This window comes from Myodes glareolus, chromosome X (genome assembly GCF_982192425.1).
Source record: "Myodes glareolus chromosome X, mMyoGla1.1, whole genome shotgun sequence".
NCBI lineage: Eukaryota > Metazoa > Chordata > Mammalia > Rodentia > Cricetidae > Myodes > Myodes glareolus.
Window position 1 is genome coordinate 110,155,109 of NC_142053.1, and position 18,296 is coordinate 110,173,404.

General features: G+C 43.5%; 1 long non-coding RNA gene across 1 annotated transcript; it reads left to right on the plus strand.

The window, feature by feature from the left end:
- Nucleotides 1–821: 821 nt before the first annotated feature.
- LOC146889046 (uncharacterized) lies at nucleotides 822–16,606 on the plus strand. Its single transcript, XR_015000426.2, has 4 exons — nucleotides 822–923; nucleotides 1,038–1,072; nucleotides 11,561–11,681; nucleotides 14,462–16,606. It is a non-coding gene; the product is annotated as an uncharacterized LOC146889046 (long non-coding RNA).
- Nucleotides 16,607–18,296: the final 1,690 nt, after the last annotated feature.

Sequence of the window (18,296 nt, forward strand, 5' to 3'; positions counted from 1 at the left end):
TTTGATTCTAATCAGAAGAAAAACAACAAGGATGAACTTTGAATATCTAGTCTATCAAAATAAACAGATTTTGGAGGTCCCATAAAAGCGCTTAAGGCAGTGCCTTGCAACCTGTGGCTTAGGACCTCTTTGGGAGTTGCATACTAGATATTCTCCATATCAGATATTTATATTGCAATTTGTAACAGTATGAAAATTACAGTTATGAAGTAGCAACAAAATACTTTTTTGTTTGCAAGTCACCACAACATGAGGAAGTATGTTAAAAGGTTGAAGTATTAGGAAGGCTGAGAACCAGTGACTTAAGGGTACAACATTTTCTCTTTTCTAAAATTATATTTAGTGTGTGTGTGTGTGTGTGTGTGTGTGTGTGTGTGTGTGTGTGTGTTTGCATGTGGTGGTTGCAGGAAAACTTGGGAGAATTTGTTCCCTCTTTCCACTTTGTGGGTTCCAGGGATAGAAAGGATTTGTGGCAAGTGCCTTCACCCGATGCATCTGACCAGCCTGCATCTTTCTCTCTCTCTCTCTTAATTTTAAAGATATGTTTTAGTTTGCATGTATGTGTGCTCCGCCAGCATGTGAGCTGTGTGTGTGTGTGTCTGGTGCTCACAGAGTCCGAAGAGGGCATTGGAGCCTCAGCTCTAGAGTTACAGATGGCTGGGAACTCTCAGGTGGGTTCCGAGAGCCAAACCTGAGTCCTACAAAAGCTCCGAGTGCTCTTGATCACTGAGCCATCTCTCCAGCCCTGGATCCTTCAGTCAACAAACGCGTAGAAAGGATATGATAAAATCTGGGTGTAGTGGCTTGTAACTTAAGAGGATGAGGCAGCAGGATCCCAGGTTGTGTGTGTGTGTGAGGGGGAGGGTTAGGCCAGCCTGGACTGCAGACTCTCAAACGACGAAGAAAACAACAACAACAAAGCGGTCTGTACCACCTCATTCTTTTCCTATAGGAAACATTTTGTCACGTGTACTCTCCTTTGTCTAATTCTGAAATTTTTGTGGTGCATGTTTTTATTTCTTTTCTTCTTATCCTAGGATTGGCATTGCTGTGTTATGAGATGGCTGATGATGTAAGTTTTAAAGAAACTGCCTGTATCCTTCCCGGAGCTTAATGCTGTCAGACCTTTTCACTTCAGTTCTTCTGGCAGACCGATCAGGGCGAGCAGAATAGTATTGTCCCTGGTAACTAATGGTGTCAGCCATGTTTGCCTTTTTCCCCTTTGGTACCTACATGCACTCTCTGTTGAGGTTATTTTTAGTCTCAATGATATAAAATTAGATATTACTTCATAACAATGATCACAGACTAAGTGACTTAAACAGCACGCATATGATCTCAAAGTTTTCAGTCATTATAGTTTTAGAAATAGCTTAGCTAAATCTTTTCATCAGGGTTCCACAAGACTGCAGTCAAACGGCCATCGGAGACTACATTCTAATCTGCAAGTTTGAGGTCAGTCCTCTCCTAATGTAAAGCAGCCCATGCTGGCCTCAAACTCACGATCCTCTGGCCTCAGCCTTCCGAGTGCTGAAGTAACAGGCATATGCCACGATGCCCAGGGAACAAACCTAATCCCTCTTTTAAAGGCTATCTACATTTGATTACTCAGAACCAACTAATTTAGGACCGTAGTTGCGTGCACAAAAATCTCTTCACCCTTGCTCTGAGATACACCCTACTGAAATCATAACCTAAGCATGCCATAACAGCAGGATAGTGAGATCTTGGGCATCATTTTACTTGCTTTTCTCATTGCTGAGATAAAATTCTTGACAAGAAGCAACTTGAAAGTGGAAGGATTAGTTTTTTTTTTTCTCTCAAGGCCTGAGGGTACAGTCTATCACAGTGGAGAATGTACAGTGGCAATAGCTCTAAGTGGCTGGTCACATTGCGACACTCAGAGAGACGAGTGCTGACGCTTAGGCTAGCTCTCTTCCCTGTTCAGTCCAGGACCCCATTACAAGGAACGGAACTTCCCTTCCCTCTTCAGTTAAGCCTCTCTCAACCCACCCTCCCCAAAGCACACCCAGAGGTGTGTCTCCTACGTGATTCCAAATCCAGTCGAGTTGACCAGAAAATTAGCTGTCACAGGCACCATTTTGGGATTTGGGATACTATACGGTACAAGAAAAAAAATTGCAAATGGGGTTCATACTTGTCTTAGCTCTCACATTTTCTGTGTAACAATACAAGTAACTTCACTTTTGCATGCCACAGTGCCTCCAAACCTGTTGCTTAGGAAGTCATTCCAGCGTTATTCTAGTCATCTATCTCGGACACCTTCAACAAGGCTCTATGCTTGTAAAAGGTATAACGTTAGTAACTAGCAAATGTCAAATATATGACAGTTTACTTTTATTAGATTTCCATCTGTATGTACACAAGTATCTTATTTCCTCAATAGAAAAATAGTATAAACATCTCCAGATCGCTCTCTCTCCCACCCCTCCCCTCTCCCTCTCCCTCTCTCCCTCTCCCTCTCTCTCTCTCTCCCTCCCTCTCTCCTCTCTCCCTCCCTCTCTCTCTCTCTCTCTCTCTCTCACACACACACACACACACACACACACACACACACACACAAGAGTGGTCAGAACAGAGTGGGAATTATAATGTAAGTAAGTCTAGGGGATTCTTTACCCAAGTCAGTTCACTAAATAGTGACTTAACACAAGGTGACAGACTGTATGAGATACTGCACCTTCAGTAAGTGCTAGTCCAATTTAGATCTGGGAAGGAGTCCTTGAGTCATTACTCAATTACTTGATTATCTTCCTCTTAAAGGCAAACCATTTCTTGAACCAAGTGATCTTTCCCTTTAGAGCTGTCCACGGAACTGTGTCACCATGACAAACATTCAGTTTGCCCAAGCAGCCCGTCCCTTGTTCCCTGCTCCCCGATAAGGTCTGTTAATATGAAACCCATAAAGTCGACATGTAAAAACACCTGGCCAAGATCTTGATGAGGTGTTAAGTGGAGAAATACAAATATCAGATCCAGGACCTACAGTTTCTGCTCTGAAAGATTGTTCTCACCCACCTAGTATCTGGGGGGGGGGGGGTGGAACTAACTGGAGCTCTTCTTCTACGCCGGGGAAAAGAAATAAGAAAAAACTCCAAACAAGAAGCCTCCCTCCCCACAAAAAGGAAAAAAAAATCTCTCTAAATTTGTTCATGTCCTTGGAAAATAAAAGAAACAATTCCGGAACCCTAGTTGCAGACTTGCTGATATGCAGAGAATGCATAGCTCCATGTTGCCTTGTTCTCAAAACAATGGGACTGACAGAAAGGCTGGTACAGAGAAGGATTTGTCTTCTGTCTATTGTCATCTTAGTCCCTTAGAATGACTTCTTGCTGGGTGATGGGCAGAGCGCCTGACTGCTGAGAAAGCCTGTTCTGAGCCACTCCTGTGGCTGTGGGTGGGGTCTGGGGAGACTGGGAGAGGAAAATTCCTGGGAGCTGGGACTGTCCTTGAGCTCTAGTGACTAAATCTCCCCAGAATTCCTGAGAAGGGATTTGGGGAGTTTCTGTCATATTGATTCCAAATGATAACAATTCTAAGGCTTTATGAAAGGAAAGCGAGACATTGAATGGGGAGGGAAGGAAAGAAGGAAGGAGGAAGGGAGGGAGAGAGAGACAGAGAGAGAGAGAGAGAGAGAGAGAGAGAGAGAGAGAGAGAGAGAGAGAGGAAGGACTCATTGAAGCAAGATTATGGCATCAACAGACAACAGCATTTTGAGTTCCTCTATCACATACAGCATTACCAAGTTGTCCAAAATGACACCGATATCCAGATCTTGCTAAATTTTATTTGAAAATTTCAAAGTTCTTGGAGGGTGGTGAGAAGCAAGAGACTCTGGGCTGGTAGATCATGCCTTACCTAACCTTGCAATCCTTATCAATAACGTTTCCATAGTTCTATGCCATATCATTGATAATGACAGAAAGTAGTATGATAGAAACAATTATCCAGAAACTTCTAAACATCTAAATGTTCTACATGTAGAAATAGATATATAGAGAGACAGAAACTGGGTGGGTTTTACATGAACTCATTATGTATCCTTATTTTTTACTTGTTTAGCCATTCATGTATATGTAGTTATTCAAGGGAAGATAGGCAGACCACGGGTTACCTTCATTCATTCAAAACACACTAATGAAGCAGGGACTATGACACCGTGAAAGACATACAAATGAATCACAGAGCAGCCCTGGCCTTATTAAGAGGCTATTGGTTCTACCACAAAGCCCAAACATCTTGAAGCACACAATGCTTAGAGCTGTACTGACAGAAAAATGAATCCAATATACTAAGTGGGTTGACTAGTTCTAGAAAAGAACAAGTGTACAATTCCACTGTTCGGTCCATCCACAAATGTGGTTCAATCATTGTCCAAGACCAAGAGTCAAACCAATGGCTTCTGGGAGCAAGTGGGTTCTCCATGTGGCTCATTTCTGTGCCTGCTACAGGCGACAACAAACAGCCCAACTGTTCTCAAAAAGGCAGCGTTGACAGCAGCCAGCCACAAGCAGTTGCTTCTCTGAACCAAACTTTTGCTTTCACCTACACACTTCCTGCACGGCGCTCAGCTCATCCGATGTTAGCCTGCCGTGTTTTTCTCCATTTGATTCATCTCACTTCATTCCTAACCATCAGTGAGAAAGCAGGTTTTAAAAAATGTCTTATTAATTGAAGCTCAGCAGTGCAGGCAAGGTGTGTCTTAAAAAAAAATCTAGGATGTCACTTCAGCAAATTTATCAGAGAGAAAGACATAAGGGACATAAGTAGGGCTTCATTTTTGACTACGCATATTGCAGATTATGCTTAGAAGATCTGAGCACCGATAACTTATGTTATCAACTTTTCTCAAATTTGTTGAGTAGAATTTTATGGGCTTCTTTTTTCTACCTTCTGAATGTTTGTTGCATCTTTGGTCTCTGTGTGTGTGTGAATGCATGTGTAGATGCAAGTGCATGTGAGTGCATGTGTGTGTGCGTAGGCCAAGAATCAATGTTAGTATCATTATTCAGGCACCATTAACATTCTAAAAAGCATTAACATATATTTATTTATTCGCTTGGTTGTGTATATGAGTGTGTACCTGCGTGCCACACTGTGTATGGAGGTCAGGGGACAGCTTTCCGGAAGCAGGTTCTGGTCTGGGGATCCAACTTTCGTTGTCAGGCTTAGTGACAGGTGGCTTTACTATTCAAGTCACCTGCAAAGCATCTGCCTCTTTTTGGGTGAGATAATTATCTCTCACGTTCCTGGACCTTGTCAGGTAGCCTCTGCTGGCTGGCCTAAGAGCACTAGAGATCGGTTTCTATCTTTTCAGCACTGGGATTGCAACCGTGGAGTCTTGCACAGGGGTTCGGTTTGCTGTTCATTTGTAGGGGTGTTGAGCTTGTCTGTGTGCTTGTAAGGCAAGTACATCTACCAGCTAACCTATCTTTGCTGCTCCATTTGTAGCATTTATCACTTTGTTCACTTTCTTTTATGTGTGTAAAATATTTCTGCCATCAGAGGCCTCCCAATAATTTCTATATTGAGATAATTCTGCACAGTGCTATTTGGAGAACAATGAAAACCACCATCCATGAGGGCATAGCAGAACTGAATGAAGGAATCTAGGAATGCTTATTTTCATCAATGGTAATAGTAGAAACTGGGGTAGCCTTATAATGTTACAATTACTGCATCTTCAGCAGAATGCTGGGGAGTATTCGGCCATGAAGCACAGGTCCTCAAGAACTCCCGAAGTGGTTTGATGCTCTTAGCTCATTGCTCACAGTGTTCTTTGTGCCACGGTGGCAGGTTCAAGAGAACGCTTGCACTAGATTTTGTAGTCCGGGCTGTCCAAAAATAATGATTCTGTGCAGGTTCCTGGAATCTATTGTGTTCACACCCGGCAAGGACTGGCTCACCTATTCAGTTTCTGGAATTATGGTTCAATCTGGTCCAAAGATAATATCTGCTGATCAGACCTCTAGGCTGAACACCGAAGGGTTGCTTAGCTCTTGTCAGGAAAATAACTAGGAAGTGAATCTGTGACTGTGGAAATGGCAAGCTAAGCAGCCTCCCCAGGGAGGAAGCCTGCCTGCATCTGTGCGTCCTGCTCAGCCTCCGACATTATGACAACTCAAAGCACCCACGGCAAGGGCTCTCTCCGGCTCTCCTCAAAGGAAAAACCAATGTAATACATTTGTACCTGCTATGGTATTGCTGCTAAGAATACTCCATATAAAGCCTGGTGAAAATTTAGTTTTCTATTTCTTTGTTTTTGTTGCTGTTTTTTGAGACAGAGTCTCATGTAACCCAGGCAGGCCTGAAACTCATTACATAGCCAAGGGTGGCCTTGAACTCCTGACTTTCTTTACATCACCTCCCAAGTACTGGGACGACGAGGCATGCACCACAGTTTTTGACTAGGTTTTTGATTTCTGAATGCTATGGTCGCTTAGGCAGTTTGGCTACATCATAGAAAAAGCACATTTTAGCTAAGGCTACATCATCTTTTCGGCTGCAAGAGTCCCTGAAATGTTGGATAAAGGAGTTTTAAATAAAAATCCCACATTATTTAAATGTTCCCATGAAAGGTGTAATAAACTGTGCTTCTTGATTCTATTTGGAGACATGTCAGACAGCAGGGGCTCTCTTGACAAAGGCAGCCAGGAAGTGACTCTACACCCCCAGAGATAGCATTTTCAAAGTGTGCTTTTTCTGCTCATTAAAGGTTAAAAAGGAAGTGAAACCTTCCCTACCCTACTCTGGTGCTGTTCTGGTGGGATTTGTTGGTATTTTACCCCAGACAAATCAAAAGTGCTTGCCCATCCGTACCTCCCTAAAGATTATGCGGGCAAGAAGTATACCTGTTTAACTTCTTTGGCCAAGAAATGAAAACAGAAAAGCAACTTTTAACTTGGCAGTCGGAGTAGCAGCCCTGTGGCTCCTGCGATCACAGGCTTGGCTAGCCCGCTGTAGTCTAGAAGCATGACCCTCTCCTGAGAGTCAACTCAGCCATTTCTCAACTCCGAAGAGATTTGGTTGTTTTCTCTTCCTGACACGACCAGCAGTAGCAGAGGCGGTGACAAGCTAGACAGAAACACATGCAAAGAGAAACCGAGATCTCCAGAGAACAAGACAACCATGCCCAGCCCAACAACGAGGTTCCGGGCTTCAGTTCAAATGCCACCGATTTAAATTAATTTGCTTTGGTTCTTTAAAGGAATGCACACACTGCCATTTGCAGGGCGCTTTGTAGGCTTACTGCAAGGGGTTTGTTTTTTTAAAGACAAACTAGAATGAATGAAAAAAAAATGTCACCTAATAATGGGCTGGGCCTTTAACATGCAGAAAGGTCTGGGTTCCATGCATTGTGGCGCCGGCCTGTAATCTTATCACTGGGGAGGTGTGAGCAAGAGGATGGGCCATCCTCCTTGACTGCATACTGAGTCTGAGGACAGCCTGGGGCATATGAGACTCTGTCTTTTAAGAGAAATGTATAAATAAGGCACGGGGAACCACACTTTTAATCCTACCACTCAGACACAGAGAGAGGTGGATATATGAGTTCAAGACCAGCTCAGTCTATACAGCAAGTTTCAGGCCGGCCAGGGCTACATAGTGAGACCTTGTTCCCTCAAATAAAGCACACATGCTCCGGGGTTTCCTCTTCCTAGCTTTGAAGGGCTCACTCCCCTCCTTAGCTCACTACTTTAAAGATGGTTTCATTTAAGCCGAGCTTGAATACTGAGGGTGACTTTTACTCCTCTCTGTGTCCAGATTACCACAGTTGGCAGTGTTTGTGTGCTGAATTCGTGCATCTTCTGTTTAGGAGAAAGTTCGACTTAAATCCCCACGTGCCCTGCTTTCATGCTACCGCTGATACTACCAGTATAAAGGCAGAAGCAGGAAAGACGGTATATTTCAAAGGCCTTCCTTCTGACAATGTGTTGAGAAAATCTTTCTTTACTCATGGCGGTCAGGCAGCCATAGCTCCCTTCCTTCCTCTTAACCATTTGTATTTCTATAATCCTTTATCACTAAGAATGCCAACGAACCTGCCCCACATATGAGAATGAATTCAATTAAGCTGTCCTTCTGCTTTTGGGGAAGACTCTGCCATCATTGTACTCATTTCAGAACTAGAAAATGGAGGCCGTGCTTCGCTCTCTGAATTATTCATATGCTGCAATAGAAAATATCAGATTTTCTTTTCACTTCAACTGGCAAGAACTCTCTGTATAGCCTTTGATGATTCTCACTTCCTTCGGACCTTAGTTTTATAAACTTGCTGTCCTAATTAAACCTCCACCGTGGAACCAACTGAATACCTGTGATCAGAGAAGACTATGAGGAAGTTAAGGAAATAACGAAAAGCCTGTTTTTCATAGTCTTTCCTTTCATATATCCTTATGATGAAGTTTGCGCTTATATTGCCCATGTCTATGGTTCCGTGCTTTAGAGTGATCATTCTTAGTATCCCAAAGTTTTAGAATCTTCCCACAAGACACGCTAGGAGGCCAGGAGCTAAATGGCTCAGTGTTGGCTGTGTTCAAAAGAGGACCCAAGTAAAGCTGGATGTGGTAGTGTCTGTCTGTTATCACTAGGCAATAATGACGAGATGAGAAGTGAAGGACGGAGGAGAATCGCGCAACGCTCACGGGTCCGTGCCTTGGTTAGGGTTTCTGTTGCTGTGAAGAGAAACCATGACCACGGTGGGAACTCTTATGAAGGAAAACATTTAATTGGGATGGCTGCTTACAGTTCAGAGGTTTAGTCCATTATCATCATATATTTATTTATTTTTAATTTTTGATTTTTTTGGGGGGCCAGGGTTTCCTCTACGAATTGCTGACTATTCTGGAACTCACTCTGTAGACCAGACTGGCCTCAAACGCAGAGATCTATCTGCCTGCCTCTGCTCCCAAGTACTGGGATTAAAGGAATGGACCTTTAGAGGGATAATAGACCAGACAGTCAATATATCATCACGACAGGGAGCATGGCAGTGGACGGGCGGACATGGTGCTGGAGAAGTAGCTGAAGACTTCTACATCTTTCTCAGGCAATGGGAAAATGTCTATCTTTCTGGGCATGACTTGAGCATATATGAGACGTCAGAGTCCACCTCCATAATAACACACTTCTTCCAACAAAGCCATGCCTCCTAACAGTGCCACACCCTTTTTTAATTTTTATTTTTATGGTTTATTTAACTTTATTTTATGTGCAATGGTGTGAAGGTGTCAGATCCCCTGCAACTGGATCTTCAGACAGCTGTGAGCTGCCATGTGGGTGCTGGGAATTGAACCCGGGTCCTCTGGAAGAGCAGTCAGTGCTCTTAACCTCTGAGTCATCTCTCCAGCCCCAGTGCCACACCCTTTGAGGCCATTTTCTTTCAAACCACCATCGTCATCATATATGCAGCAAAAAGCAAGAAGACCCCTCCCAAACAAAGTAGAAGGGAGGCCCAGCACCCAAGGCTGTCCTCTGACTCCCATATGGGGCTTGTGGCACAAGCGTGCCTGTACACACATGCAAACAAGCACCGGAACACAGGCATATAAAACAATAGGAACTGTACTAGAAAGAGACACATTTTGTAGCTGAGGGACAAAGGGAGACGGACCAGAGAGAACTGCAATCTTGATACTTAGTCTATCAGCCTACCCGACTCTGAGAAACCCAGAGGAAAGCACCTCAGCAGACTGAGCTCACCCAGAAAGGGGAATGCTTTCTTGCACTACCATCTACTTGCTCGTCCTCCTTGAGACGATGGAAATTAGGCCATCTTCTCTCTTTCATAAGCTGGCCTCACAGCTCTCTTTTAGAAAAGTCATTGCTCATTGATTGCTTCTTTGTCTTGCTTGACTTTTCTTCCTGTTTGTGAGGAGATAATGCACTGTCTGAAAACAAATAACAAACAAAAAACCCTACATTTGTGTGTGTGTGTGTGTGTGTGTATGTGTCTACGCGCGCGTGTGTGTGCATGTATAAAGGTCAGAGGACAATTTGAAGGGGTTGGTTCTGTCCTTTCCACCATGTGGGTCTCAGGAATAGAACTCAGGTCAGTAGACTTAATGATGAGGTCCTTCACCCACTGAGATATTTTGATGGCCCTGCACTGACTTTTCAAACAATGATGTAGGTAGTACAACTTGTTTTATAATCTTGCAAAACGTGGCCTCTATCTCATACAAATCTAACCAAACACTTGAGATTATCCTTTTAAAAGTTCATTCTGCTTGCTTGCCTGTCTTCCTGCCTTCCTTCCTTCCTTCCTTCCTTCCTTCCTTCCTTCCTTCCCTCCCTCCCTCCCTTCTTTCTTCCTTCCTTTCTTTCTCAGAGTTAGGTTTTCTTTTATCTTTAGTTTTTGTTTTTGTTTGTTTGTTTGTTTTTGAGACATGATTTTCTCTAGCCCAGACTGATCTCAAACATGCTTTGTAACCAAGAATGTCTTTGATCTCTCAGTATTGGAATTACAGGCCTATGCCACTATACCTGACTTTACTTCTCCAGTGAGTGTAAAACTTCCATTCTCTTCAAAGGGGAACATGAATGCCGATTGACTGGATAGCTAAGGCATCAGGCCTGGTCACTCACTGGTTGCTGGAAGTGTAACAGTAGCCTTGGTAGGTGCTCTGTGGAGGCCCATCAGGGAAAGCTATTTCTCTGGTTTAGGTAGAGGCCTACCATTCCAAGCTACCCCCTCCCCCCAAAAAAAGTTAATCCAGTTGGACATATCAATACTGCGGTCAAGGAACCACCCCTCAAGAAGGCAGGGCCATGCTAAAAAGGAGGAATAATTATCCCTTTGAGGAGAAAATAAACGTTTCATTCTCTTAATCCCCCCCCCCCCACCCTGTATAGTGACAACAAGACATTGTTAAGGTTCTATTGGGTCTGCCCCAATTTCCCCTTTTTTCTTCTCTTCTATTTCTTTCTTTTAGGTACTACGCAGAGCCCAAGTATATTTTTTTGGTACTGTGGGCTTCCTTACTCTTTCTTTGAAGCCCCACCTCCTTTTCTGCCATGTTTGTCTGCTATATGGCTAACCCCGATGACTAACTCAAATGGCATGGCTTTCTTTTTCTCTTAAGCTCCTACACACTAATAAATAAAAATTTTTCCTTTAAAACTCACCCTCTGTAGTCAATGAATTTCATTTTTTGAATTCTTAAGATAAAGCCTGAAAGCCACTGGCTTAGGATGGCTTTGGAAATGATTGCATTTCCAGGACAGTAGCTCCCAGAGAAAGACTCTGTTATTCTCAAAGACACCCAATATTCCAGTATCAGAAGGATGTGATTTGGAAAATGAACTAGTTAGCCCCCTTTAAAACCTCTACTTTCATCTTGATTGCCAATAGTTTTTTTTCCAAATGTCTTTTCATCCTGTTTTTACAACAAGTCAACTCTAAACATTGTTGAAAAGAATCTATCAGTGCTCAGCACACAAATTGTTCTGTAGTTCTCACATGTAGGGAGTGTAAACTTACTTTGAATATCTTGACTCCTTTATCTAATGACATCATGTGTTCTTCCTGCCTTTTTAGAAGCAGCTTCATCTAAATGATAATGACTACAGAAGCTTACTTCCATGGTGAAAATTTCTCAAGAAGTTCACCTCCAAAACTGAATGACTGCTTCAGTTGATTAGGTTGCCAGATGTTGAATGTAAGTACCCTTGAGTGTAGTTTGTAGACTTGTTTGGGGAATCACATCATATTTTATTCTTAAAAGGACTGTCAAGAACTCTAACTTGCGTCTGGAACATTCTCTTTTCAAAGAAAGCGTAGTTGTGCTATGGATGCAGCTCAGTTGGTAGAATACATGACAAGCATGCACAAAACACCAGGTTAATAGTATGCACTCTACAAATTAGGCATGGTGGTGAACAGCTGAGCTGTACTTGAAAGATGGAGGTGGGAGGATCAGAAGTTCCAGATCATCCTTGTCTACATAGAAAATACATGGTCAGTCTGAGCTATAGGAGGTCTAGTCTCAAAATAGATTCAATGATGGTGTGGAGGGTTTCCACCTACCAGTTCCTGACATTTTTATTTCATGACTCTCTAACTTTTCTAGGAAGTTCTAGGTTCAAGTTTGGGGATACAGTTGCCATTGTGCCCAACTACACTCAAAGTACATAGATACTCTTGGCTCCTAGTAACCCATGTTAACTTTGGCCAGGTCACTCTGTCTGGCTTCGATTTTCTCATTTGTTTTTGGCATAGTTGGGTTAGGTTCTTTCCAGGCCTCTCCCGGTCTTTTCTGTTTCTGAAGGTCTCTACTGAAAAGGTCAGCTGTGTCAGTGTGGTTCCATCCCGACACCCCAGAGACGCTCTCCCCATGCTCCTCATGCTCACAATAGCGGCAAATAGGAGTCCCTGCCTCATTTGTCGAGAAGAGCAAATGGATAGGGAGAAGTGAAACACACATCGTTTCGGTTCTGACTTCATGAGGGTTGAATTTAAATGTCTTTTCATATGAAACGGTGAGTGGGTAGAAGAAGCCTACAAAAAGAAAACCCCAGGTTGGATGAGCAACGGGCACCCCCTTTTCGTTGGCAATGCTTATTCTGAACAAAACAGAATGCTGCTCAAAACTTCGCTGCCAGGAAAAAAAAAAACAAGACAAAGGAGAAAACAGAGTGGGGTGTGGGGGAGGCTGAGGATGTAGCTCAGTTGGTACAGTACTTGCCTAACGCGCACAAGGCCTGGTGGATGTGCCTGCAATCTGACATCTCAAGGCCGGGTTCAAAGTCACCAAGAGCAAACTGAAACCCTGTGTCAAAGAGAGAGGTGGGATGGTGGAAGGAGAAAAAAGGAGAGATGGGAAAGAAGGCAGTGGCATATGAGTATATATAGGCCCTTGGCCAACTTTTCTAGCTCCAATGTTGCTGTATTGACAGACATCAGTTTACTTAATGGGATAGAAGTGGGTACTGAGTCCTTGGAAGCAGAGAGATTGGCTCCCAGTCTTAAAGACTTTCACAAACTGGGCTGGACGTGAAGTTCAGTGGTTGAGTGCACGTTTAGCAAGTGCAAGATCCTAGGTTGGATCCCCAGCACTGTCATCGCCCAAAGGTTTTCAGAGCCAGCTAGTTGGAGCAGTGACAGCACCTAGGAAGCAGCCTCCTGGGCTGGGTGAATTGGAATGCCTGACAGCATGGGGTCAGGAGTAAGCAAGGTGCAGCCCTGTTGCTTCACAGGGCCTCCTACAAGGTCAGGGGAGTCTGAGCATGTTGCCTACACTGCGTATGCTTGCTACTGTCACATCCCCGGGAGTCCTGACTAGCAGACGCATTCCAGGCAAGGGGGTCATCTGGATGAGTTTGGATAAGGCTTTGTTATTTCTTTAAAGGAAAGAAAAAAAAATCCGTCAGGGAATCAGGGAAGTCAGAGATGTAGCTCGGGGGGTGTAAAGAGACTATCCAGGGAAATGCCAAGGACTTAGACAGGAGGAGGAACTAAGGAGGAAAACATGACACTATTATAGTGGAATTTTTCCTTTTTTGGACATTCCCGAATTTCCACAGTTGTAACCATTTAACTCAAGTTATTTTTCTGAGTTTTTTCTTACATTATATAAAAATAAAGAATCTGCAAGAGTCAACATGGTGTAGACCTACAGTTTTTGTGTCTTTTTTAAAAAGGAATTCTTACTTGTCTGCTGTGAATGTCTGGTGTGAATGACACTTTCCTTGGATTTTAGGGGAGGGTAGAAGAAAAATTCAGTTTAAATATTGGGGCCATGATAAAGAGCATTTATTTCTCAGAGAATGATAAATAAGGAAAGGGAGTATTATGCCTACAGAAAAACTGAAGCTGTCATCAGCAGTGTAAAAGGATCTAAAGAAAATGCATCGTACACACTTTCGTGGAAGCGCTCAGGGGAAGACAGACTTCATGGAGGAAGTGGTGGAAATAAATGGGATACAGCTAGAGAATCAGAAAAGGAATATTAATCTAAAGTAAAGTAATATTGGTTTTAGAACATTCTGGAACCTTTAGAACATTATAAAAAAAAAGATGAGTGGTTCTCAAATGGAATTTTAGAGATGGACAACGTTGATTCCTCTGTCACAGACTAAACTATTTCAAGTTTTAGAGATCCACAAAGACAAAAACCCAGAGTCTTCATGTCCATGGAACTTCTTTTTACATAGTGTTTGTGTGTGTGTGTGTGTGTGTGTGTGTGTGTGTGTGTGTGTGGTGTGTATGTAATATGCTAGAGATGTAAATACTTTGGAGAAAAGTAATAGTGAGTCATAGGTGAGTGGCAAGTTACAAAATTTTACGTAGGTTATATTTTTTAGAGAAATGGTCTTACTACATATCCCAGGCAGTAATCTTTCTGCCTCAGTCTCCTGAATAAACCGCCATGCCTGGCTTATAAGTTGTGGTTCTAAGCATCATTATGTGTCGTCTTCCTTCTTTTTTTTCCCCCAACAGATGGAGTACCCAAGAGAGTAAGCAATAGACTGACCAGCCTCAAATCCTCCAGCTACCTAGCTGTCCACCAGGAATAAAAACCAGCGCTCTTGACTGAAGATTAGTACTCTTTCTTCTTGCCTCAGCTCTGGGCATGCTCACCCTGGAAGTGATTGCATCAGCTGGATTTCGAAGGCTATCATTTCTTCCCTTTGCAATCAAGGTTTTATGGTTCTCTGATAAATGAAAAATGAATCATCCATCAGCAGTTCCTACCAGCATCTAGAGGCCGTCATCAAAGCCGGGTTTTCAGAAAGGGTTCATCTGTCTGCTGGTGATGTAAGAGGAGTTGTGTAGAGTTGACTCAGTCAATCGTGTAGTCGGAAAGCAGCCACAAGCATCCCCACTGCCCCCAGTGCTCTGGGTGATGACCAATTCAGGAACAAAGGGCTCCCGTTTCTTTTCTTCTCTTTCTTTCTTTTTCTTTTCTTTTTCTTTTTTTTGTTTTTTTTTGTTTTGTTTTTTTTTTGTTTTTTGAGACAGGGTGTCTCTGTGTAACAGCCCTGGTTGGCCTGGGAACTCGGTTCTGTAGGCCAGGCTGGCCTTGACCTCACAGAGATCCACCTGCCTCTACTTCCAGAGTGCTGGGATTAAGGGTGTGTGCCTCCATCAACACAAACATACACCATGGAACACCTGGGAGTCAAGTCAAAATGCAGCTTCTCACCCATGATGTCTGGGTGGGGATGGGTTTTCTGCACTTTTGAGTCTCCTGGTCCGCAGACTACCCTTGTAATGCAGAGTGCTTCTACTTGGGTCTTCTTGGTCCAACAGAGAAAGAAACCTCAATGTGAAAGCTTGCATTTTCTTTCTTCATTTCCCCATTGCCTTCTTCCCCTCCCTTGGAAGAATTCAAATGGAACACCAAACCCGAATTGCACTAGGTACCTGGGCCAAAGCAGTTATCTCAGACCTAAGGCTGGGGTTAGTTTAGCCAAACCTAGTGCTGGAACAATCACTTTCCTGCATGGAATATGCTAGAGCAAAAACTGGGCGCTAGTGTCTGAAACTTGGGGAGGTGAGAAGTGAAGTGGACAAAGGCTTACTCGCCACTGTACAAATAATTTTGAAAGCTTTTCCTTCCCCACCAGATTGCAAACTGAGTCTCTTACTTGCTAATCTTAGCTGCAATAGTGACTCAGCCCGTGTCTGCAAATGAAAGGCTTCACCCTTGGCTGTGAAATAAAAATAGTAAATAATGGGTGCCATGTCAGGACTTTTCCTGGGTAAGGGACAGCCACTGCCCCCGAAGTCACCCTAAGGGAAGAAGAAGCGCCTGAGAAGAGGAGGCCAGCTTAGAAAACCCATTTGTAGAAAGTAGACCCACTTAGCTGTCCGTTGCAAGCCTCCCTTCTAGTGCCATTGCAATCTGTATACTTAGTAAGTATCTCGATGCAACTTTTGGCTGGTGACAGCTTTGGCTGCCATGGAGCTTTATGGATGAATGTCCCGGGAATTCAGAGAACAGCTCTGGAGGGAAAAGTAAAGTCCTCACATGGTGATTTGACTGATCTTGAGGGCATTAGATACCCCAGGTCCTTTAGCAAACCCAGTTTCTTCTCCTAGGAAAGAAGTAACAACAACAACAACAAAAGCTTAAAGTCCAACCTCTCAGTGCATGAAGGATTTCTAGTTCTTTTAAGTCTTGTGGATCAGGATGAGGGACTGGAGCTACAAGGAGTTTCATTGCAATCTGAGACTTTGTACCATAAGTAGGGATTCAGTTTGACCAGGTAAGAGATGGCTCCGGGGAAATCTTTGGCTTTTGAGGTATTCTTTCTTTAGTGAAGATCTTTCACAAAACACTCTTTCACCTTGGAACAATTGTATTCCCCTCGCTACCCTCAGGGAGGACAAATGAGATGCTCTGGACCATCCATCACTGACCCAGAAGGTTGTTTTTCACTCTGGGAATTTCTGCTGGTTTCTTTTGTTCAAAGTTGAACCAGAGAAATGGCAAACAGAGGTGGAAGGAACTCTTTAATCAGTAACTAGAAACATTTCCCATAACCCAAATAAGCAAGGAGAGGAAAACAAAGATTAGTTCCCTCCCCTAATATCAGCACTGGCTGATAATAGCTGCATAGCCTTGGGGAAGGGAAAGGGGGAGGGAGACCTTCCCTTCTCTGCCCAACCCAAGTCTCCTGCTGGAGTGCTTTAAGAAGCTTTCCATTAATATAGTGCTTCTGGTAATTTGGGTGTGACTTCAGCAGGGTTGAGGCCTGGGTAGTGCCAGGGGAACCGGCCCAAGATTCTTGTGATCTTTGCATGACAAACACCATTGAAAATAAATTCAGTAGAAACAAAGTTTAAAAACAAGTTTTCATTTTTAATTCCAGCAGTCCCTTTCATTGCCGCTTTAGATGTAACTAGGGCGTCAGTACATTTTCAAATGCCACTTTGGCTGTTTTCTCCACATATATGTGCATGTGAGCTTGCGTGGTTTGTGGGTGCACCCAAGAGTGCTTGTTTGGAGGCGGAAAGAGTGTGTCTATCAATGTTCGCCTTAGGAAACAAATCCTCTCACTGAACCTGGAGCTCAACTGCCAGCCATGAAGCCCCAGATTCCTGTCCCCACTGTGCTGGGATTCTAGTTCATGGGCCATAATGCCTGGCTTCTTCTTATGAGGGTGCTGGGGATTCAAACTCGGATCCTCACACTTGCACAGCCATCACTTTGACCCACAGAGCCATTTCCCCGGCCTGCAACACTGGATCTCGCAAAAGTCCACACTTCCAGATGTGTTGCCAGTAGAAACCCTGTGATGGTATCTACTATGGGATGTAGTAGATATATGGGATCGTCTGTGGCTTTCTGGAATGAGCTAACCCCAGGCTAGAAGAGGAGCAAAGACAGGCAGAGCTAAAAAAAAAACATTACTTTTCAGAAAAGTTGCCAGGACAGTACAGTGATTTGCCATACACTCTTCACCTCATCTGTCAAAACAATTGTTGGTATACTACTCCAAACTCTAGACTTTTTCCTAATTTCACCACTATTTTTTTTCCATTTATGTGTCAATCCAGGGTACTATATTGCATTGAGAAGTGTGCTTTATTCTAACTCCACTTGGGTTAATCCAGTTGCTAGTTTAGGCAGATTTACTGTGAAGAAGGGGACGCTTATAAACCTCCCCCCCTCCCTAAGGCTATGTAGGAAGCGAAGGTAGCTGAGAAAGGCATTTTTCCCAGTGGTATAGCCTCTCAAGTACTTGTAAATTGCGCATTTACAGGTAAATAGCCTGTCAGTAATCTATCGCCTGTGCTGATAATAATCTTATCAGTCCACCAAGCTAACTTGGCTGGACTTGTTCTTTTGTTCTATCTTTGTGTCGCTCCGGAGTGAATAGGTGCTTGTTCACGTCCCCAGAAAAAGTTCACACAACTGGTAGTTGAGTCGGGGATGATTTGGGGATTGGATTGGAGATCACTAGGAGACCCTGAAGACGTAAGTCACAGACAATCCCACACCAGTTTGGAATTATGATTAATAGAATGGTTATTTATTCAAAGGGGAAAAAACTTACAGATTACCGTCCCAGACAACAGCCCCTCCACGCGAACAGGAAAGGAGTCCAGGGGCCGGAAACGGAGCCGGAAGACAAAGACAGAGTGGAGGACAGCCGCTGCTTTTTTTAAAGGGAGAGAGACCACGCCCCAATGGGCTGGTAACTCAGCGGCGATTCGCGTGAAGGAACTCCCACAGCATCTCCCCCTTTTGTTTAAGTAAGAGAGTTCTAAGCCTACTACGCAATTATATACAATAAGTACAAACCTACGAAATTATATACAATAA